At 38.1% G+C, this 24,161-nt stretch overlaps 1 protein-coding gene across 1 annotated transcript in view; it reads left to right on the top strand.

The window, feature by feature from the left end:
• The window catches only part of EYS (eyes shut homolog), a 284,045-nt gene that overhangs the window by 70,882 nt on the left and 189,002 nt on the right, over nt 1–24,161 (top strand).

Genomic DNA, 24,161 nt, shown 5'->3' with positions numbered 1-24,161 from the left:
CTATTTAGGCAGGCTAGAGAACTTCCAAAGGAGTTTGTAGGTTGAAACACTATCACACCCAGGAACTTTATTAACTGCAGCTGTAAGTTAACTCTTTTTCAGAGAGAGGTAGTGGGGGACAGCCCCCTGTAAAGTCAGAGGTGTAGGTGCGAACAAAAAGCAGAAAGTAGGCAGACTCTGGTTTTGGGGGTAGATGCTTTCTACCCCCAATTTCCGAGAATTTCCAGGGAGACTCCTGAGGCTCAATCCCGCCTTTGTGTATGCCGAGCCTCCTTCCTCATGACCTTTGCCATGGGCAGAGTTCCTTATGCTGGCTCCCGGCACCTGACATTCCAGATTCCTATGCAATGTTGCTTTTTACAGCATCGGACCTTGCCTCTATAACCAGTCACATTCACAGCTGGGTATTGTTTTTGCTTTGGCTACATCCCTTCATTCTTTCTGGAGTTATTTCTCCACTGATCTCCAGTAGCATATTGGGCCCCTACTGACCTGGGGAGTTCCTCTTTAAGTATCCTATCATTTTGCCTTTTCATACTGTTCATGGGGTTCTCAAGGCACGAATACTGAAGTGGTTTGCCATTCCTTTCCTCAGTGGGCCACATTCTGTCAGATCTCTCCACCATGACCCACCCGTCTTGGGTTGCCCCAGAGGCATGGCTTAGTTTCATTGAGTTAGATAAGGCTGTGGTCCTAGTGTGATTACACTGAGTAGTTTTCTGTGAGTGTGCTTTCAGTGTGCCTGCCTTTAGCCTTGGAATATGGAATGAAGCAGGGCAAAGACTAATAGAGTTTTGCCAAGAAAATGCACTGGTTGTAGCAAACACCCTCTTTGAACAACACAAGAGAAGACTCTACACATGGACATCGCCAGATGGTCAACACTGAAATCAGATGTATTATATTCTTTGCAGCCAAAGTTGTAAGTAAGACCATAGCGGGGGAAAAATTGTGTTTAGAATCAAACCCCTTACCCGCCAGAAAACTTCAGAGGGCTTAAATAAACTTTATATGCACCAGGACCCAGAGACCCCACCGCCACCCCCCTACCCCCCCCCCCCCCCCCCAGAGACTGAGCCAGAACTGTGTTTGAGTGTCTCCTGCGAAGGTACTGGGTGAAGCACACCTGGGTATGGCATAAGTCTTCTTGGAGATGGTGGTGGTGGTTTAGTTGCTAAGTCACGCCCGACTCTTGTGATCCCGTGGACTGCAGCCTGCTAGGCTCCTCTGTTCATGTGATTCTCCAGGCAAGAATACTGGAGGGGGTTGCCATTTCCTTCTCTGGGGGATCTTCCCGACCAAGGAATTGAACCTGAGCTTCCTGCATTGCAGGCAGATGATTTACCAACTGAGTTATGAGGGAATTCTCTTGGAGTAGGTCGCCATTAACCCCACCATAGAGCCTTCAGAACTTACACAGGACTGGGGAAACAGACTCTTGGAGGGGACAAACAGAACTTTGTGTGCACCAGGACCCAAGAAAAAGAAGCAGTGACCCCACAAAGGACTGATCCAGATTTGCCCATGAGTATCCAGGAATTTCTAATGAAGATATGGGTCAAAGGTGGCCTGCTGCAGGGTTGGGGGCATTGAGTGCAGCAGTGAATCCATGGGACATTTTGAAGGAGGTTGCCATTAGCTTCATTACCTCCACCATAGTTTGGCCTCAGGTCAAACAACAGGGAGTGAACATAGCATCAACAGAAAATTGGATTAAACGTTTAGTGACCTTGGCCCCACCCATCAGAACAAGACCCAGTTTCCCCCTCAGTCTTTTCTCCCATCAGGAAGCTTCCATAAGCCTCTTATCCTTATCCATTAGAGGGCAGGCAGAATGAAAATCAAAATCACAGAAAATTAAGCAGGCTGAGCATATGGACCACAGCCTTGTCTAACACAATGAAACTATGAGCCATGCTGTGTAGGGCCACCCAGGAGGGACGGGTCACGGTGGAAAGTTCTGACAAAATGTGATCCACTGGAGAAGGGAATAGCAAGAGCCTTCAGTATTCTTGCCTTGAGAACCCCATGAACTACATTAAAAAGCTAAAATATAGTATACAGAAAGATGAACTCACCAGGCTGATAGGTGCTCAATATGCTACAGGAGATCTGTGGAGATATAACTCCAGAAAGAATGAAGAGACAAAGACAAAACAAAAAAAAAGCACCAAGTTGTGGATGGGACTGGTGATGGAAGTAAAGTCTGATGCTGTAAAGTACAATATTGCATACCTGGAATGTTAGGTCCATGAATCAAGGCAAATTGGAAGTGGTCAAATAGGAGATGGCAAGAGTGAACATCGACATTTTAGGAATCAGTGAACTAAAATGGACTGCAATGGGTGAATTTAACTCAGATACCATTCATCTACTACTGTGGGTAAGAATCCCTTAGAAGAAACAGAGTAGTCATCATAGTCAACAAAAGAGTCCAAAATACAGTAATTGGATGCAATTTCAAAACCCACAGAATGATCTCTATTAATTTCCAAGGTAAACCATTCAATATCACAGGAATCCAAATCTATGTCCCAAACAGTAACACTGAGGAAGCTGAAGTTGAATGGATCTATGAAGCCCTACAAAATCTTCTAGAACTAATATCCCCAAAACATGTCCTTTTTATTACAGGGGACTTGAATGCAAAAGTAGGAATTCAAGAGATACCTGGAGTAACAGGCAAATTTGGCTTTGGAGTACAAAACGGAGCAGATGAGAGTTTAACAGAGTGTTGCCAACAGAATGCACAGGTCACAGAAAACACCCTCTTCCAGAAACTTAAGACAAGACCTTACACATGGACATAACCAGATTGATTATATTCTTTGTAGCCAAAGATGGAGAAGCTCTATATAGTCAGCAGAAACAAGACCGGGATCTTGGCTCAGATCATGAACTCCTTAATGCAAAATTCAGATGTAAATTGAAGACAGTAGGGAAACCCACTAGATCTTTAAGTTATGACCTAATTCAAATCCCTTATGATTATACAGTGGATGGGACAAATAGATTCAAGGGATTAGATCTGAAAGACAAAGTACCCAAAGAACTATGGACAGAGGTTCACGACATTGTACAGGAGAAGGTGATCAAGACCGTCCCCAAGAAAAAGAAATGAAAAAGACAAAATGGTTGTCTGAATAGGTCTTACAAATAGCTCAGAAAAGAAGATAATTTAAAGGCAAAGGAGAAAAGGAAAGATACCCATTTGAGTGCAGAGTTCTAGAGAATAGCAAGGAGAGATAAGAAAGCCTTCCTCAGTGATCAGTGATCACTGCAAAGAAATAGAGGAAAACAGTAGAATGGGAAAGACTAGAGATCTCTTAAAGAAAATTAGAGATACCAAGGGAATATTTAATGCAAAGATTGACATAATAAAGGACAGAAATTGTATGGACTTAAAAGAAGCAGAAGATATTAAGAAGACATGGCAAGAATACACAGAAGAACTGTACAAAAAAAAGATCTTCATGACCCAGATAATCATGATGGTGTGATCACTCACCTAGAGCCAGACATCCTGGAATGTGAATTCAAGTGGCCCTTAGGAAGCATCACTACAAACAAAACTAGTGAAATGGATAGAATTCCAGTTGAGTTATTTCAAGTCCTAAAAGATGATGCCGTGGAAGTGCTGCACTCAATATGCCAGAAAATTTGGAAAACTCAGCTGTGGACACAGGACTGGAAAAGGTCAGTTTTCATTCCAATCCCAAAGGAAGGCAATACCAAAGAATACTCAGACTAACTGCATAATTGCACTCATCTCACATGCTAGTAAAGTAAGGCTCAAAATTCTCCAAGACAGGCTTCAGAAGTACATGAACTGTGCACTTCCAGATGTTCAAGCTGGATTAAGGATAGACAGAGGAACTAGAGATCAAATTGCCAACATCAGTTGGATCATCAAAAAAGCCAAAAAGTTCCAGAAAAACATTTACTTCTGTTTTATTGATTACATCAAAGCCTTTGACTATGTGGATCATTAAAAACTCTGGAAAATATTTTAAGACATGAGAACACCAGACAACTTTACCCACATCCTGAGGAATCTGTATGCAGGTCAAGAAGCAAAGTTAGAACTGGACATGGAACAACAGATTGGTTCCAAATCGGGAAAGGAGTACGCCAAGGCTGTATATTATCATCCTGCTTTTTAACTTATATGCAGAATACATCATGTGAAATGCTGGCCTAGATGAAGCACAAGCTGTAATCAAATTGCTGGGAGATATATAAATAACCTCAGATAGACTGATGACAGAATAGTGAATCTTTCACCCTTATGGCAGAAAGCAAAGAAGAACTAAAGAGCCTCTTGATGAAAAGCCTCTTGATAAAAAGTAGAGTGAAAAAGCTGGCTTGAAACTCAGCATTAAAAAAACGAAGATCATGGCACATGTTCCTATCACTTCATGGCAAATAGATGGGGAAACAATGGAAATAGTGAATGACAGACTTTATTTTGGGGGGCTCCAAAATTACTGCAGATGGTGACTGCAACCATGAAATTAAAAGATGCTTGCTCCTTGGAATAAAAGCTATAACCAACCTAGACAGTGTATTAAAAAGCAGACACATACTTTGCTGACAAATGTCCATCTAGTCAAAACTATGATTTTTCCAATAGTCATGTATGGATGTGAGAGTTGGACTGTAAAGAAACCTGAGCACGGAAGAATTGATGCTTTTTAATTGTGCTGTTGGAGAAGACACTTTAGAGACTCTTGGATTGCAAGGTGATCAAACCAGTCAATTCTAAAAGAAATCATTGCTGAATATTCATTGGAAGGACTGATGCTGAAATGGAAACCAATATTTTGCTCCCCTGGTGCACAGAAATGACTCATTGGAAAAGATCCTGATATTGGGAAAGATTGAAGGCAGGAGGAAAGTGGACAACAAAGGATGAGATGGTTGGATGGCATAACCGACTCGATGGACATGAGTCTGAGCAAGCCCCGGGAGTTGATGATGGACAGGGTAGTCTGACTTGCTGCAGTCCATGGGGTCACAAAGAGTTGGACACAATTTAGTGATTGAACTGAGCTTAACTGATATTTAATCACAATTTTTTGGGAATATTTTGACACATTTTTTTAAGAAAGCAAATTAATTTTGTAAACTGTTTTACCCTATGTATGATAATAACCAATTTTAGTTTATATCCCATAGAAAAGTCTTATGCACAAATGAGTATCTCTATTTTCCTCCTTTATTGAGCAAGTATTTCCTGGGTACCTGTTTGCTAAGTACTATTTCAAGCACTTGAAGATAGTAAATAAAACAGACCAATATTTCTGCTCCTATAGATATTACATTCTCGTGGATACAAATAGAAACATTAGCTATAAGTAAATAAGTCAGAATCTCAGAGCACATCTAAAGCACTTTGATTTTGCCCCTGACCTAGGGAGCCCTTGAAGCGTTTTGAGAAGAGACACATGGTCTGATTTTCAGAAGGTTGATTCTGACTACTGTGATGAAAGTGGAATGGAGTAGTGCTGAGGCAAAAGTAGGGAATCTTATTGTAATTCAGAAGACAATAAAATTTTCCATGAAAAAATATTGTTTTGAACATTTGTAAATCAAGAAAAAGCTTTATTGGATCATAAAATAAAAACTTTCAGCAAAATTTACTATTAATAATGAGATCAGAAAGTATACCTATTTTAAAATTTGACTTATTTGCAGCATATGATAATAATAATAGAGAAGCATGCATAGTTTAAAATGTAAGCCATACAAACTATGATTTAAAATGTCTTGTGAGATAATAGTTTTAATTTCAGTGAGAGACTACATTAAATTATAAACATAAAAACTGTTATAAAACTTAAGGTAAATAGCATGAAATAAAATACAATGATGATAATAATGGGTTATTTCAACAGCTGACTTATGCAGCAGTTGTTTCTATATAAAAGTAACAGTGCTATTATTCAGTTGCGTCCAACTCTTTGGGACCACATGGTTTGTCCATCCAATTCTCCAGGGAAGAATACTGGAGTGGGTTGCCATTCCCCTCTTAAGGGGGGATCCTTTACCTTCTGAACTACCAGGGAAGTCCTTGTTTCTATAAAGGAGTAGGCAAATATACAATTCAAGGATAAAATATATTATATATATATATAAAATTTAATACTACTACTTTCCATCCTTATTCATTCAAATACCTTTTAGTTGTTATTTTGAAGTAGTATACAGTAAAATTTGTTAGATGTGCTTTTCATTTCTATGAATTTTAATACATCATAGATTTGTATGGGCTTCCTTGGTGACTCAGCAGTAAAGAATACACCTGCTAATGGAGGATAAACAGATTTGATCCCTGAGTCAGGAAGATCCCTTGGAGAAAGAAATGGCAATGCCCTCCAGTATTCTTATCTGAGACATTCCATGGCCAAAGGAGCATGGTAAACTACAGTCCATGAGGTAGCAAGAATTGGACACCACTTAGCAACTAAACAACAACAACAACAAAAACATAGACTTGTGTATTAACAACTGCAATTAGGATACATCAACCCCCAGACCTCTTTTGGGCTATTCCTTTTTAGTTACATTTCTTCCCATCCTGGGCCCTGTCAACCACTGATCAATTCTTTGTCATTATAGTCTGTATTGGCAAGAGAATCATGCATTACATAAGCTTTAGAGACTGGGTTCTTTCCCTCAGCTATCTTAGAGATCTCTCCAATTACTGCATGAAGTCATAGTTCACATTCCTTTATTATTGCTGAGCTGTATCCAAGTGGTAAGAATCCACCTTCCAAAGCAGGTTATGTGGATTCAATCTATGGGTTGGGAAGATAACACAGAGAAGAAAATAGCAACCCAACCCACTCCAGTATTCTTACCTGGGAAATCTACAGCCCATTGCAAAAGAGTCAGACACAACTTAATGACTAAACAACAACAGCATTCAATTATATAGATATACCAAAGTTTATGTATCCATTCATTTAAGGACATCTGAGTTATTTGCATTTTTATGATTATGGATAAAGCTTCCATACACATTCACATATAGAACTTATGTCCCAATCTCTAGAGTAATCAAAATTCATTTCATTTTTTATTATTTTATTATTTGTGAAAAATAAAAATTTCCTTCCCTAAGCTAAATACTTAAGAATAACATTGCTATGTTATATAGCTGTGCATGTTTAACTTTATAAGTATGTACTAAACTATTTTCCAAAGTGCCTATTATGTATTCCTGCTTCCAACCAATAATGTATGAGTACTTGTTATTTTGCATTTCCAATAACACACATGTTGTAATTTGCCTTTATTTATTTCTTTTTTTCCTTTCAGCCATTTTAATAAGGGAGCAGTGATAACTCATTGTAGTTCAGATATCTTAAAAGTCAGATTTATTTATTTTTAAAATGCTTTGAAACTTTAGAGGGGGCAGTGAGTTCAAAAATATTATGGCTAATCAAAAAAAAAAAAAAAAAAAAACAGGATCACTAGGTGGTAGGAACATAGAGTTTTATGTGGGTTAGATTAATATTACAAGTGAGAAGAGTCTTCCCTTACATCAGGTTTTTTTTTTTTTTTTTCAGAGGCAGGAACTCAGAGTCATCATCCAGAGAGCAAAGAGGGTCAAAGTCTCCTGGGGAACAGTGAATGTCGGGAGAGCCCTCACAAAACTGGCTGATGTCCCTCAACAGCACACCTGGCAGTCTCCAAGGTATGGAACTACAAAGGGCAGCCACTTGGAGTTGGGGTCTTTTGTAGTCAGGTACATCTTATCTGTGGTTAGCAAATGCCAGGTACAGCATTGCTATGTGTGTAATTCAGGGAGGCTCTAATTTGCTAAGTTATTGGGGATACATGAAAAGCAATTGGATGTGTTCCTGGATGTGTTAAAAAAAATAAAGTTTGGCACTGGTGGGCTTTTGAGCTAATTGTCCCAGCTTGCTGTGAAGAAGTAATGTACAGGAACTAAGTTTGGCTGACAGAAGGAAACAGAGCTCTAATGTTCCAGTACATGGTATGATTCAATCAATCATATGAATCATGCAATATACCTTCTGTAGAAAATTGTAACATTTTACTAATGTTTGAGAAAGTAAAGGTTGAAGATAAAAAAATGAAAATATGTTTTTTTGGCAACTTCTCTCTTAATGTTTGATATAGAAACACAATTTGGTTCTCATATTTGAAGACAATATTATTGATAGTTTGATAAATAATGACTGTATTGTGTTAATGGAAAAGTTTGTCGATTTAATGGTATAGTTTAAGGATTTGGAAGTCATTATGTCTGTGTGTGTGTGTGCGTGTGTGTATCTATTGATATATATTATAAATTAATTTGATAACCCTTGTGTCATTTGAGTAATGCATTGCTTATTCAGGTGAAAACATCACTAAATATCACCAAAATATTTTTTGTGCACTTGATAAAGAAGTGGCCAAAGGAAAATCTTGGTACACTGAAACCAGGTTTTGGATATGGGTCACCATACTCTGAGTAAATCAAGATAATAGGTATTTAATTTCCTTTTTCCTATTAACACTGTAAGTATTTCCAAATGACCTGGTGATAGTGCACACATTTCCAGGACTGGGGAGATGAGATAATCAGTATCAAAATTGTAGAGAATTTTCCTCACTTTCTGTATCATATAGTACACAAACAGTGGAAAAGCAAAAATCAAGATGAAAGATCTAGAGGCTTTACTATCTTTGTAGGTATGATGACATTCATATTTTAATTCAGCATTTTAAAAATTGTAACAGTTTGTATTATAACAAGTATTTATGTATGTTTGTTGTCTATTGCTTTCCTTTGTGGATTTAAGTTAAATCTTAATTTGCAAAGATGTGTTTATCTCTAGGGAAGTAACATTTGATGAGCTTGAAGTTTAGTAGACACAATAGTCCATGGGTATTTTCTTTTCTCTTTTCGACTAACTGGATTTCTTTTCTGTCTTCCTTCCTTCTTCCTCCCTTCCTTCATTCTTTTCTTTCCTTTTTCCTTCATTCTTTCCTCATTCCTTTGTTTCCTCTTTGGAATACCACTGAGGAAGAATTTAAGGGAGAGATAACCGGCTGACTACTCCCTAGAAATGAGAAATTTATTATACTATTGATAAATAATAACTATAAGATTATTATCATTTTTTGTTTATTTGACTACTTCATAGTTTTCTTAAAAATCAAACTGTATATGTATAAAGATCTTTGAGATCTTGAAATCTTTGAGAGTATAAAATGAGGGCTTTTTATTCCTCATTCATTTAACAAATATTTCTTAACCATCCACCCTGTGTCAGGCACTTCTTACCTATCATCTTTGAAAAAGCTGTGTAATAGTATTTCACTTTCTTATTCCTTTACATTAAATTTAAAGGTTTAGTATATTTGATTATGTCATTTTACATGCTAGTAAAGTAATGCTCAAAATTCTCCAAGCCAGGCTTCAGCAATACGTGACCTTCCTCATTTTCAAGCTGGTTTTAGAAAAGGCAGAGGAACCAGAGATCAAATTGCCAACATCCTCTGGATCATGGAAAAAGCAAGAGAGTTCCAGAGAAACATCGATTTCTCCTTTATTGACTACGCCAATGCCTTTGACTGTGTGGATCACAATAATCTGTGGAAAATTCTGAAAGAGATGGGAATATCAGACCATCTGACCTGCCTCTTGAGAAATCTGTATGCAGGTCAGGAAGCCACAGTTAGAACTGGACATGGAACAACAGACTGGTTCCAAATAGGAAAAGCAGTACGTCAAGGCCGTATATTGTTACCCTGCTTATTTAACTTCTATGCCGAATACATCATGAGAAACACTGGACTGGAAGAAACACAAGCTGGAAACAAGATGGCTGGGAGAAATATCAATAACCTCAAATACGCAGATGACACCACCCTTATGGCAGAAAGTGAAGAGGAACTCCTCTTGATGAAAGTGAAAGAGGAGAGTGAAAAAGTTGGCTTAAAGCTCAACATTCAGAAAACAAAGATCATGGCATCCGGTCCCATCACTTCATGGGAAATAGATGGGGAAACAGTATCAGACTTTATTTTTCTGGGCTCCAAAATCACTGCAGATGGTGATTGCAGCCATGAAATTAAAAGACGCTTACTCCTTGGAAGGAAAGTTATGACCAACCTAGAGAGCATATTCAAAAGCAGAGACATTATTTTGCCAACAAAGGTCCGTCTAGTCAAGGCTATGGTTTTTCCTGTGGTCATGTATGGATGTGAGAGTTGGACTGTGAAGAAGGCTGAGTGCCGAAGAATTGATGCTTTTGAACTGTGATGTTGGAGAAGACTCTTGAGAGTCCCTTGGACTCCAAGGAGATCCAACCAGTCCATTCTGAAGGAGATCAGCCCTGGGATTTCTTTGGAAGGAATGATGCTGAAGCTGAAACTCCAGTACTTTGGCCACCTCATGCGAAGAGTTGACTCATTGGAAAGGACTCTGATGCTGGGAGGGTTTGGGGGCAGGAGGAGAAGGGGACGACAGAGGATGAGATGGCTGGATGGCATCGCTGACTCGATGGATGTGATCCTGAGTGAACTCCGGGAAGTGGTGATGGACAGGGAGGCCTGGCGTGCTGCAATTCATGGGGTCGTGAAGAGTCGGACATGAGTGAGTGACTGAACTGAACTGCATATTATATACATCCTTATCTTAATAATTTACATTGCTTTTAATATTGATGCTGAAAGCTACTATAACTGCTTCTTAAGTCATTTTGTTTCACATGTAAATAATTAAGTTCTCTAAATTCAACTTGCCCCCCCATGCAAGATAACATAAAGATAATGAGAGTGATTACTTTGAATTAATATCACTGGTCCTTAAAACATCACTAAGGAGATTGTTTCAATGTGGTAGAATAGAAGGGCATGCACTTTTCTTCTCTGAAAGCATCAAAATCACAACTACCTGTTTAGCAACCATCAACAGGTGGATGCTGAAACTCACAAAAAAAGATACCTACATCCAAGGGCCAAAGAGAAGCCACAATGAAATGGTAGGAGGGATGCAATCATGATAAAATCAAATCCCATAACTGTTGGGTGGGTGATCCATAATCTGGAGAACAGTAATATCAAAGAAGTTCTAAAGGTTATAAACTCTGGATTAAGCTTCCCAGTCTGGATATCTGGAAAAGGGGCATGGAATCCCTAAGAACTCTGACTTTGAAGTCCAGCAGGATTGGATTACAGGACTTCCAAAGGACTGGGAGAAATAGAGACTCCACCCTTGGAGGGCACAAACAAAACCTTGTGCACCCCAGGACCCACAGAAAATGAGCAATGACTCCACAGAAGACTGAGCCAGAACTACCTGTGAGTTTTAGATGGTCACTTACAGAGGTGTGAGTTAACACTGGCTCAGTGCAGGGATAGGGGCACAGACAGCAGACATCCTGGGAGGTATCCCTTGGCATAAGCCCTCTTAGGGGTCATCAATAGCCTTTAGATCCTGTAGACTCCAAGACTGAGTCTCCTCAGGCCAAAAACAAGGAGGGAATGTAGCCCCATCTGTCAGCAGACAATTATATTACAAATTTACTGAACAAGAGAACAAGACCAAGTTTTCTCTATAACCAGTCCCTCCCATCAGGAAGCTTACCCAAGCCTCTTAGTCTCATCCACCTGAGGACAGACAAAAGAAATAAGAACTAAAATCCTGCAGCCTCCAGAATGAAAAACACAATGAGAAAAAGCTAATCAAAAGGGAAAACAAACAAACATAGGATTGTGACCCAGGTGAAGGAACGCAGAAAAGCAATTAAATGAAGTGAAGATAGGCAACCTCCAAGAAGAAGAATTCAGAATAACCATAGTAAAGATGATCTGGGATCTCAGAAAATGAATGAAGAAGATGCAAGAAATATTTACCAAATACCTAGAGGAACTAAAGAGCAAATAAACAGAGATGAACAATACACTAGAAAGAATCAATAATGGAATAACTGAGGCAGAAGGACAGATAAGAGACTTAGAAGACATAACGGTGGAAACCACTGCAGCAAAACATAATAGAGAAAAAAGGAATTAAAGGAAATGAAGGCAGCCTAAGAGACATCTGGGACAGCATTAAACACACCAACTTTCACATTATAGGGGTCCCAGAAGGAGAAGAGAGAGAGAAAGGATCCAAGAAAATATCTGAAGAGATAAGAGCTGAAAGCTTCCCTAACATGGGAAAGGAAATAATCAAACAAGTTCAGGAAACACAGAGAGTCCCAGGAAGGATTAACCAAAGGAGGAACACACCAGACACATAGTAATCAAACTGACAAAAAATACAGATAAAGATATAAGATTAAAAGCAACAAGAGAAAAAAGGCAAACAACATACAAGAGAACTACCATAAGATTATCAGCTGATTTCTCACAGAAACTCTACAAACCAGAAGGGAATGGCATAATATATTCAATGTGATGAATGAGAAAAATCTACAACCATGAATACCCAGCAAGACTATCATTCAGATTTGATGGAGAAACAAAAAGCTTTCCAGACAAGTGAAAGTTAAGAGAGTTCATCACCAATAAACCAGCTTTACAACAAATGCTAAAGGGACTTCTCTAGGCAGGAAACGTAGGAGAAGGAAAAGACCTAGAGTAAATAAACCCAAATCAATTAAGATCATTGTAATAGGATCTTACATATTGATAATTATCTTAAATGTAAATGGACTAAATGCACCAACCAAGTCACAGACTAGCTGGGTAGATACAAAAAACAAAATCCGTATATATGCCGTCTACAAGAGGCTCACCTCTGACCTAGGGACACTCACAGACTGAAAGTAAGGGGATGGGAGAAAGTATTCCACTCAAATGGAAATCAAAAGAAAGCTCAAGTTACAATACTCATATCAGACAAAATAGTCCAAATGTTTACTATTATAAAAGACAAAGAAGGACACTAGAAAATGGTTGAGGTTCAATACAAGAAGATATAATTATAAATGTATATGCACCCAACTTAGGAACACTTCAATATGTAAGTCAAATACTAAAAACCATAAAGGGAGAAACTGACACAACTTCATGGTGGAATTTAACACACCATTTTCATCAATGGACATATCATCCAGACAGAAAGTAATAAGAAAACTGAGGCCTTAAATGACACATTAGATGAGTTGAACTTAACTGATATTTTTAGAGCATTCCATCCAAAAGCTGCAGACTACACATTCTTCTTAAGTGCACTTCGAATATTCTCCTGAACTGACTACATGCTGTGTCACAATGTATAAGCCTTAGTATATTTAGGAAAATTGGAATCATACCAAACATCTTATCCGATCATAACACTATGACATTAGAAATAAGTTGCAATTAAAAAAAAAAAAAAACTCTAATACATACAAAAATATGGAGACTAAGCAACATGCTATTAAACTACCAGTAGATTACAGAATAAATTAAAAAAAAATTACCTAGAGACAAACAAAAATGAAGACACAACAGTCCAAAACATATGGGATGCAGCAAAAGCAGCTCTAAGAGGTAAGTTTATAACACTACAATCTTTTTCTCAAAGAACAAGAACAACCTCCAGTAAACAGCCCAATCTTACATCCAAAACAACTAGAGAAAGAACAAACAAAATCTAATGTTAGTTGAAGGAAGGAGATCATAAAGATCAGAGCAGAAATAAGTGGCATTCAGACAAAGAAAGCAATTGCAAAGATCAATGAAATTAAAAGCTGTTTTTTAAAAAAAGATAAACAAAATTAATAGACCTTTACTTAGCCTTAAAAAAAAAAAAAAAGAGGACTCAAATAAATAAAATTAGAAATAAAAAAAAATGAAAAGTTACAACTGACTCAACAGAAATAACAAGGATTATTAGAGATTATTATGACCAGCTGTATGCCAATAAATGGACAACCTGGAAGAAATTCATAAATTCTTAGAAAGGGACACTCTCATAAGACCAAACTAGAAAGACATAGAAAATATGAACAGAACAATAAGAAGCACTAACATTGAAACTGTAATTAAAACCTTACAAAAACAAAAGCCCAGGATCTGACATCTTAACAGGCAAACTTTACCAATCATTAAGAGAAGAGTTAATGTTTATTCTTCTGAAACTGTTGCAAAAAGTTGCAGAGGAAGAAAAGCTTCCAAAATCATTTTATAAGGCCACCATTGCCCTGATACCAAAACCAGACAAAAACGCAACAACAACAAAAAAAAAAAGAGAGAGAGAGATTGAGAGACAATTACATGCCAGTATCAGAGAAACCCAAGTAAGACAGTAGGTGTTGTAAGAGGGCAACAGAGGGCAGACACAATGAAATGAAACCACAGAAAACTAACCAAGTTGATCACATGGACCACAGCCTTGTCTAACTCAATGAAACTAAGCTATGCCAAGTGGGGCCAGCCAAGAAGGGAGGGTCATGGTGGAGAGGTCACACAGAATGTGGTCCACTGGAGAAGGGAATGGCAATCCAATTCAGTATTCTTGCCTTGAGAACACTATGAACAGTATGAAAAGGAAAAATGATAGGATACTGAAAGAGGATCTCCCCAGGTTGGTAAGTGCCCAATATGCTACTGGAAATCAGTGGAGAAATAACTTCAGAAAGAATGAAGAGGTGGAGCCAAAGCAAGAAAAATGCCCAGTTGTGGATGTGACCAGTGATAGAAGCAAGTTTCAATGCTGTAAAGAGCAATATTGCATACGAACCTGGAATGTTAGTTAGGTCCATGAATCAAGGCAAATTGGAAGTGGCCAAACAGGAGATGGCAAGAGTGAACATTGACATTCTGGGAATCAGCAAACTAAAATGGACTGGAATGGGTGAATTTAACTCTGATGACCATTATATGTACTACTGCATTCAGGAATCCCTTAGAAGAAATGGAGTAGCCATCATGGCCAACAAAAGAGTCCAAAATGCAGTACTTGGATGCAGTCTCAGAAACGACAGAATGATCTCTGTTCGTTTCCAAGGCAAACCATTCAATATCACGGTAATCCAAGCCTATACCCCAACCAGTAACGCTGAAGAACCTGAAGTTGAATGGTTCTATAAAGATCTACAAGACCTTTTAGAACTAACACTTAAAAAAGATGTAATTTTAATTATAGGGGACTGGAAAGCAAAAGTAGGAAGTCAAGAAACACCTGGAGTAACAGGCAAATTTGGAATATGGAATGAAGCAGGGCAAAGGCTAATAGAGTGTTGCCAAGAGAATGCACTGGTCATAGCAAACACACTCTTCCAACAACACAAGGGAAGACTCTACACATGGATATCACCACATGATCAACACCAAAATCAGATTGATTATATTCTTTGCAGCCAAAGATGGAGAAGTTCTATACAGTCAGCATAAACAAGACCGGGCACTGACTGGCTCAGATCACGAACTCCTTATTGCCAAATTCAGACTTAAATTGAAGAAAGCAGGGAAAACCAACTAGACCATTCAGGTATGACCTAAACCAAATCCCTTATGATTATACAGAAGAAGTGAGAAATAGATTTAAGGGCCTAGATCTGATAGATAGAGTGCCTGATGAACTATGGATGGAGGTTTGTGACATTGTACAGGAGACAGGGATCAAGACCATCCCCATGGAAAAGAAATGCACAAGGAAAATGATTGTTTGAAGAAGCCTTACAAATAGCTGTGAAAAGAAGAGAGTGAAAAGCAAAGGAGAAAAGGAAAAATATAAGCATATGAATACAGAGTTCCAAAGAATAGCAAGGAGAGATAAGAAAGCCTTCCTCAGCAATCAATGCAAAGACATAGAGAAAACAACAAAACAGGAAAGACTAGAGATCTCTTCAAGAAAATTAGAGATACCAAGGGAATATTTTATGCAAATACGGTCTCGATAAAGGACAGAAATGGTATGGATCTAACAGAAGCAGAAGATATTAAGAAGAGGTGGCAAGAATACACAGAAGAACTGTACAAAAAAAAAGATCTTCATGACCCAGATAATCAAGATGGTGTGATCACTCACCTAGAGCCAGACATCCTGGAATGTGAAGTCAAGTGGGCCTTAGAAAGCATCACTATGAACAAAGCTAGTAGAGGTGATGGAATTCCAGTTGAGCTATTCTAAATCCTGAAAGGTGATGCTGTGAAAGTGCTGCACTCATATGCCAGCAAATTTGGAAAACTCAGCATGGCCACAGAACTGGAAAAGGTCAGTTTTCATTCCAATCCCAAAGAAAGGCAATGCCAAAGAATGCTCAAACTACCACACTATTGCAGTCATCTCACACGCTAGTAAAGTAATGCTCAAAATTCTCCAAGCCAGGCTTCAGCCATACATGAACCGTGAACTTCCAGATGTTCAAGCTGGTGTTCGAAAACATAGAGGAACCAGAGATAAAATTGCCAACATCCGCTGGATTATTGAAAAAGCAAGACAGTTCTAGAAAAATATCTATATCTGCTTTATTGACTATACAAAAGCCTTTGATTGTGTGTGTCACAATAAACTGTGGAAAATTCTGAGAGAGATGGAAATATCAGACCATCTGACCTGCCTCTTGAGAAACTTGTATGCAGGTCAGGAAGCAACAGTTAGAACTGGACATGGAACAACAGACTGGTTCCAAATAGGAAAAGGAGTACATCAAGGCTGTATATTGTCACCCTGCTTATTTAACTTCTTTGTAGAGTACATCATGAGAAACGCTAGGCTGGAAGAAGCACAAGCTGGAATCAAGATTGCTGGGAGAAATATCAATAACCTCATATATGCAGATGACACCACCCTTATGGCAGAAAGTGAAGAGGAACTAAAAAGCCTCTTGATGAAAGTCAAAGAGGAGAGTGAAAAAGTTGGCTTAAAGCTCAACATTCAGAAAACGAAGATCATGGCATCTGGTCCTATCACTTCATGGGAAATAGATGGGGAAACAGTGGAAACAGTGTCAGACTTTATTTTGGGGGGCTCCAAAATCACTGCAGATGGTGATTGCAGCCATGAAATTAAAAGACGCTTACTCCTTGGAAGGAAAGTTATGACCAACCTAGATAGCATATTGAAAAGCAGAGACATTACTTTGCCAACAAAGATCTGTCTGGTCAAGGCTATGGTTTTTCCTGTGGTCATGTATGGGTGTGAGAGTTGGACCATGAAGAAAGTTGAGCACCAAATAATTGATGCTTTTGAACTGTGGTGTTTGATAAGACTCTTGGACTACAAGGAGATCCAACTAATCCATTCTAAAGGAGATCAGTCCTGGGTGTTCATTGGAATGACTGATGCTAAAGCTGAAACTCCAATACTTTGGCCACCTCATGCGAAGTGTTGACTCATTTGAAAAGATCCTGATGCTGTGAGGGATTGGGTTCAAAGGAGAAGGGGATGATAGAGGATGAGATGGTTGTATGACATCACCGCCTCGATGGACATGAGTTTGAGTAAACTCCAGGAGTTGGTGATGGATAGGAAGGCCTGGCATGGTGCGATTCATGGGGTTGCAAAGCCTCGGACACGACTGAGTGACTGAAATGACTGACTGAACTGAGTGATCACTGATGAACATAGATGCAAAAATCCTCAACAAAATCTAGCAGTCTGCATGATCAAGTGAGATTTATCCCATGGATACAAGGATTTTTCAACATCTACAAATCAGCAAACATATATGTGACATACCACATCAACAAGTTCAGTTCAGTTCAGTCACTCAGTCGTGTCTGACTCATCGTGACCCCATGGACCAGAGCACACCAGGCCTCCCTGTCCATCACCAACTCCTGGAGTGTACCCAAACGGATGTCCATTGAATTGGTGATGCCATCCAACCATCTCATCCTCTGTCATCCCCTTCTCCTCTTGACTTCAGTCTTTCCCAGCATCCAGGTCTTTTCAAATGAGTCAGCTATTCACATCAGGTGGCCAAAGTATTGGAGTTTCAGCTTCAACATCAGTTCTTTCAATGAACACTCAAGATTGATCTCCTTAAGGATGGACTCGTTGGATCTCCTGCAGTCCAAGGGACTCTTAAGAGTCTTCTCCAACACCACAGTTCAAAAGCATCAATTCTTTGGCACTCAGCTTTCTCTAATAGTCCAACTCTCACATCCATACATGACTACTGAAAAAACCACATCAACAAACTGAAGAATTAGAGACATATGATTATCTCAGTAGATGCAGAAACAGCTTTTGACAAAATTTAGCACCAATTTTTTTTTAAACAAACTCTCCAGAAAGTGGGCATACAATAACCTTACTTCAACATAATAAAAGCCACATATGACAAAACTACAGCTAGCATCATACTCAATGGTAAAAAGTTGAAAGCATTCCAAGATCAGGAACAAGAAAATCATATCCACTCTCACTGCTTTTACTAAACATTGTTTTGGAAGTTCTAGTTATAGCAATCAAAGAAGGAAAAGAATAAAGAGAATCCAAACTGGAAAAGAAGAAGCTAAACTGTCATTGTTAAAGGATGACATGATACTATACATCAGTTCAGTTTAGTTACTCAGTCGTGTCTGACTCTGCAACTCCCTGGACTGCAGCACACCAGGCTTCCCTGTCCATCACTAACTCCCAGAGATTGCTCAAACTCATGTCCATCGATTGGTGATACCATTCAACCATCCCATCCTCTGTCATCCCTTTATCCTCCTGCCTTCAATCTTTCCCAGTATCAGGGTCTTTCCCAAGGAGTCAGTTCTTCACATCAGGTGATCAAAGTATTGGAGTTTTAGCTTCAGCATCAGTCCTTACAGTGAATACTCTGGACTAATTTCCTTTAGGAATGACTAGTTGGATCTCCTTGCAGTCCAAGGGATTCTAAATACCCTTCTCTACCACCACAGTTCTACTAAAGGTGCTACCAGAAAACTACTAGAACACATCAATGGATTTGTTAAAGTTGCAGCTTACAAAATTAATACACAGAAATATATTGCATTTTTATACACTAACCAGAAAATATCAAAGAGAAAAATTCAAGAAGCAATTCCATTTATTGTTGCATCAAAAATAGTAAAATACCTAGGGATAAACCTACCTAAGGAGACAAAAGAAAAACCTGTACAATGAAAACTATAAGTTGCTGATGAAAAAAATCAAAGAAGACATCAACAGATGGAAAGATACCATGTTGCTAGATTGGATAAATCAACATTGTCAAAATGACTCTACTACCCAAGGCAATCTACATATTCAAATGCAATTCTTATCAAATTACCAATGACATTTTTCACAGAACTGGAATAAAAAATTCCAAATTTTGTATGCAGACACAAAAGACCCTGAATAGCCAAAACAATCTAAGAAAGAAAAGTGGAGCTGGAGGAATCAGACTCCCTGACTTTAGACTATACTACAAAGCTACAGTCATCAAAATAGTAGAGTACTAGCACAAAAACAGAAATATAGATCAGTGGAACAGAATAGAAAACCCAGAAATAAGTCCATGCACCTATGGACAATTAATCCAAGACAAAGCAGTCTTGTGTACTCAACGCTGCAAAGACAGTCTCTTCAAGATATGGTGGTAGGAATACTGCACAGCTACATGTTAAAAAAAAAAAAAAAGATGAAATTAGATCATTCTTTAATTCCATACACAAACATAAGCTCGAAATGGATTAAAGACCTAAATATGAGACTGGATACTATGAAACACCTAGAGGAATATATAGGCGGAACACTGTCTGATGTAAATCTCTTTTGATCTGTCTCCCAGAATAATGGAAATGAAATAAAAAATAAAAAAATGGGACCTATTTGAACTCAAAAGCTTTTGCACAGCAAAGGAAACCATCAATAAAATGAAAAGACAACCCACTGGGAGAAAATATTTGCAAATGATTTGACCAATTAGGAATTAGTCTCAAAAATTTACAAGCAATTGCTTAACAGCATCAAAAGGAAAAAAGAAACAATCCACTCAAAAAAAAAAAAAAAGCGCTAAAGGGCAGAAAACCTAGATAGACATTCTTTGAAGAATACATATAAATGGTCAGTGGCACATGAAAAGATATTCACATCACTAATTATTAGAGAAATGCAAATCAAAACTACCATGAAAGATCTCACACCAGCCAGAATTGCTATTATCAAAAAATCTACAAATAATAAATGTTGGAAAGTGTGTGGAGAGAAGGGAAGCCTCCACTGTTGGTGGGAATGTAAATTGGTACAGTCGCTATGGAGAACAGTATAGAAATTTCTTAAAAACCAAAAGGGAGGTATCATATGATTTTGAAATTCTACTCCTTGGCATATATCCAGAGAAAAGCATGATTTGAGTGGCTACGTGTACCCCAACATTCATTGCAGCACTATTTACAATAGCCACAATATGAAAGCAACCTAAATGTTCATTGAGAGAGGAATGGATAAAGAAGATATAGTCTGTATTTACAATGGAATATTACTCAACCACAAGCAAGAATCAAATACTGCCATTTGTAGCAACATGAATGGAACTAGAGAGTGTCATAGTGAATGAAGTCAGACAGAGAAGGAGAAATAACATATGGCATCTCTTATTTGTGGAATCTAAAATGAAATTATACAATAAACTTACAAAACAGAAACATAAACATGAGCTTATGTTTGCCAGGGGGCAGGATGGGAGGAAGGGATTGTTAGGGAGTTTGGGATGGGCATGTACACACTATTGTAATTAATATGGATGGACCTCCAGGACCTACTGTATAGCACATGGAACTCTGCTCAATGTTATGCTGAAGCCTGCTTAGGAGGGAAGTTTAACAAAGAATGGATAAATGTACATGTATGGCTGAGTCTTTTTGCATTTCACCTGAAACTATCACAACATTGTTACTTTGCTATAACTCAATACAAAATAAAATAGAAACAGTGACAGATTTTATTTTCTTGAGCTCCAAATCACTGCAGATGGTGATTGCAGCCATGAAATTAAAAGACACTTGCTCCTTGGAAGAAAAGTTATAACAAACCTACACAGCATATTCAAATTAGAAATATTACTTTGCAAACAAAGGTCCATATAGTCAAAGTTATGTTTTTTTCCAGTGAAAGGGAAAGTGAAAGTGAAGTCGCTCAGTCGTGTCCGACTCTTTGTGACCCCATGGACTGTAGCCTATCATGCTCCTCCATCCATGGGATTTTCCAGGCAATAGTGCTGGAGTGGATTGCCATTTCCTTCTCCAGGGGATCTTCCCAACCCAGGAATCGAACCCAGGTCTCCTGCACTGCAGGTAGACGCTTTACCGTCTGAGCCACCAGGAAGCTTTTTTCCAGTAGTCACGTACAAATGTGAGAGCTGGACAATAAAAAAAGGCTGAGCACCGAAGAACTGATGCCTTCAAACTGTGGTGCTGGAGAAGACTCCTGAAAGTCCCTTGGACAGCAAGAAGATCAGACCAGTCAATTCTAAAGGAAATCAACCCCAAATAGTCATTGGAAGGACTGATGCTGAAACTGAAGCTCCAATACTTTGCCACCTGATACGAAGAGCCAACTCATTGGAAAACACCCTGATGCTGGGAAAGATTGAAAGCAGGAGCAGAAGGGGATTACAGAGGATGAGACGATTGGATGGCATCAGCAATTCAATAGACATAAGTTTGAGCCAATTCCGGGAGATGGTGAAGGACAAGGAAGTCTGGTGTGCTGCAGTCCATGGGGTCGCAAAGAGTCAGATATGACTGAGTGACTGAACAACAGCACCAAGATTAAAAAAGAAAAAAGTCATAAGAATGTCAACTACTTCATCTTTTCTAGTAAGTGAAAATATTAATTTTCAATCCCCCATCTCTGTGACATATGCACTCAGCACATTTCTCACTGTTTCATATGCTGTTACAAATGGCTTTTCAAACCGGTAAGTATAGTCTTGATCAATTAATTTTGGCAAAGTTCATTTAGCAAGAATTGTTTTATTAGGTCTAGACAACTGTCTATAATTCTATCATAGCAGAAAGAAGTTTCCTCTGATTTTTTTTAATGGAAAAATATAGGAAGGCAATTTTTACAGACATATCTTCTCAAATATCAGCTCTCTTAAAATTTTGTTTCTTTATTTTTAAATTTTTTAGTTTAGATTATTTTTGCAAGTAAATTCTTCTCATTATAGAGATATGACGACAAATTTCTCTATTATTGCAGTTTTAATTTATATACATATTTAAGGAAATATGAGTAAGTACACATTTTAGATGATATTTAGATTTAAAATAGCTCTGGCAATAGATTTTAACTTGAAACTTCAATTCAGCATCAGTGCCTGGCAAACTATATTTATAATGGGTAATAAAATAATATTCTTTATCTACCCAAACTATTTTCAAAAATCATATAAAATAAAGACATGTGTGTTTTGTGGACAAGTGTAAAATTACAGCTTATACTGGGGATAACTCAGATTTATGCAAACCTTGGACTTAACAGAAATCTCATTTCTGAGCAGTTCTTTTAACAAGCACACATGACATCTCTTCAGTTTTGGAGTGATACTTGGGAATTGGAAGATTATTCAAAGAGATCTGGAATCATTTGTGGGCGTGCCTTATTCAGATCAGCATCAATTAGTCTATTTTTAAGTTTCTTTTCTTTTTTTTTTTAATCTTACTGCTTTCATTTGCCAGCCAGGATTCCCAAGAATGTTCATTGGGGTTAGGCCGGTGACCAAGTAGAGGACAAGAGTGGGAGGTTTGGGTGGGAGAGAAGGGTAGGTTGAGAACTGAGGTGAAAAGATAAATCCATGGTCTCTGCCCTAGACCAATTCACAGGTTGGTGGTTAGAGAAGACAAAAGATGCATGGTAGAAAAGTTCACGGATGCCATAACTGGTACTGAGGACATATTTTCTGCATGATCAGATTTGAATTTTATTTTAATTAACAAAGTTTGGCAGGTCACAGTAAAACTGATTATTAAAATCTCAAAATACAGTCCTGAGCTAGCATTGCCAATGGGAAGGTGGCCATAATACAAGTAAGATGTATTGTAATCATGATGCTAAGAATCAACACGATTTACTGTGTAGTTTGTTCTGAAGGTGAGGATGCAGAAGGGTTAAAGAGAAGGCTTGCTCCAAGGTTTCCCACTGTGATAATTTGATGAATGTCATAAGGTTGAGGGTAGAGTGAAGTGATGAGTTCCCTTTGAACTTGCTGAGATAGATGCTTTGATTATTTCCACAATGTCTTGACTGATATTTCAGAATATTTCCCAAAGTTGGGCAAACCTAGTTCCAATTAGAAATATATAAATATGCTTAAGTTAAATTTGTAGGTGAAATGTTAGTTTTCTACCATAACTTTCAACTTGGTTCACTGCCGTTGTAACACACATGTCAATGTAAATGTGAATTTTTTTTTCTTTTTTTAATTCATCAGAATAAGATGTTAGGCCAGGGTAACCAAATGAACAACTTCAATGAATTTGAGAAAGAAAAACGTATTCTACTCATAAAAACACAACGACAAGCTTAGCTGACAGTCCAAGGCAACCACCAAGGTGAGACAGTGCAGCCTGGCATTTCCATATAAACCAAGTTTGCTGTTACACTGAAAGAGTGCCTGGAGGCTTCTACTAGCAATTAACTGCTTTCATCCTTAGGTAACATAGATCTCATCTATGCAATTTTTTTTTTTTTTTTTTTTTGCTGAAACCGATCACAAACTATATGTAACCTCCAGGAGGTAAAAAAGTTTCAGTATCTATCCTCATGTGCTCAGGAGAACCAGAAATAGTGGAAAAATAAACAAATGTCACAGCAGTTTTGAAATCAAAAACACTTGAGTTCTAAGACAAGATCTACCTAAGTTTCTACATTCACAAAATGAGAATACTGATATTCTTCATAGATTTGGGGGTATAATGCAAAAGTCTGTGTAAACTTCCTGGTCAGTTACTCTAGAAACAGTGATATTGGTAGTGTAGTTTGCTAGAATATCTAAATACACACTATGTGTGAAGGTGAAATCGAATACAGATTTTTTCCCCACACATATATCTTTGAAAATTTGTTATTCACTTTGTTAGTTTATATGGGAGCAGACTGCAGTTATACTATGTACCTGAAAATAAATATAAATGTGCATATAACCTATCTCAGTTCAGGTCAGTTCAGTTCAGTTGCTCAGTCGTGTCTGACTCTTTGCGACCCCGTGAACCGCAGCACGCCAGGCCTCCCTGTCCATCACCAACTACCGGAG

The sequence above is a fragment of the Bos indicus x Bos taurus genome, chromosome 9, assembly GCF_003369695.1.
Source record: "Bos indicus x Bos taurus breed Angus x Brahman F1 hybrid chromosome 9, Bos_hybrid_MaternalHap_v2.0, whole genome shotgun sequence".
NCBI lineage: Eukaryota > Metazoa > Chordata > Mammalia > Artiodactyla > Bovidae > Bos > Bos indicus x Bos taurus.
The sequence above is the reverse complement of the archived record's forward strand: the minus strand, read 5'-3'. Positions and strand labels throughout refer to the sequence as shown.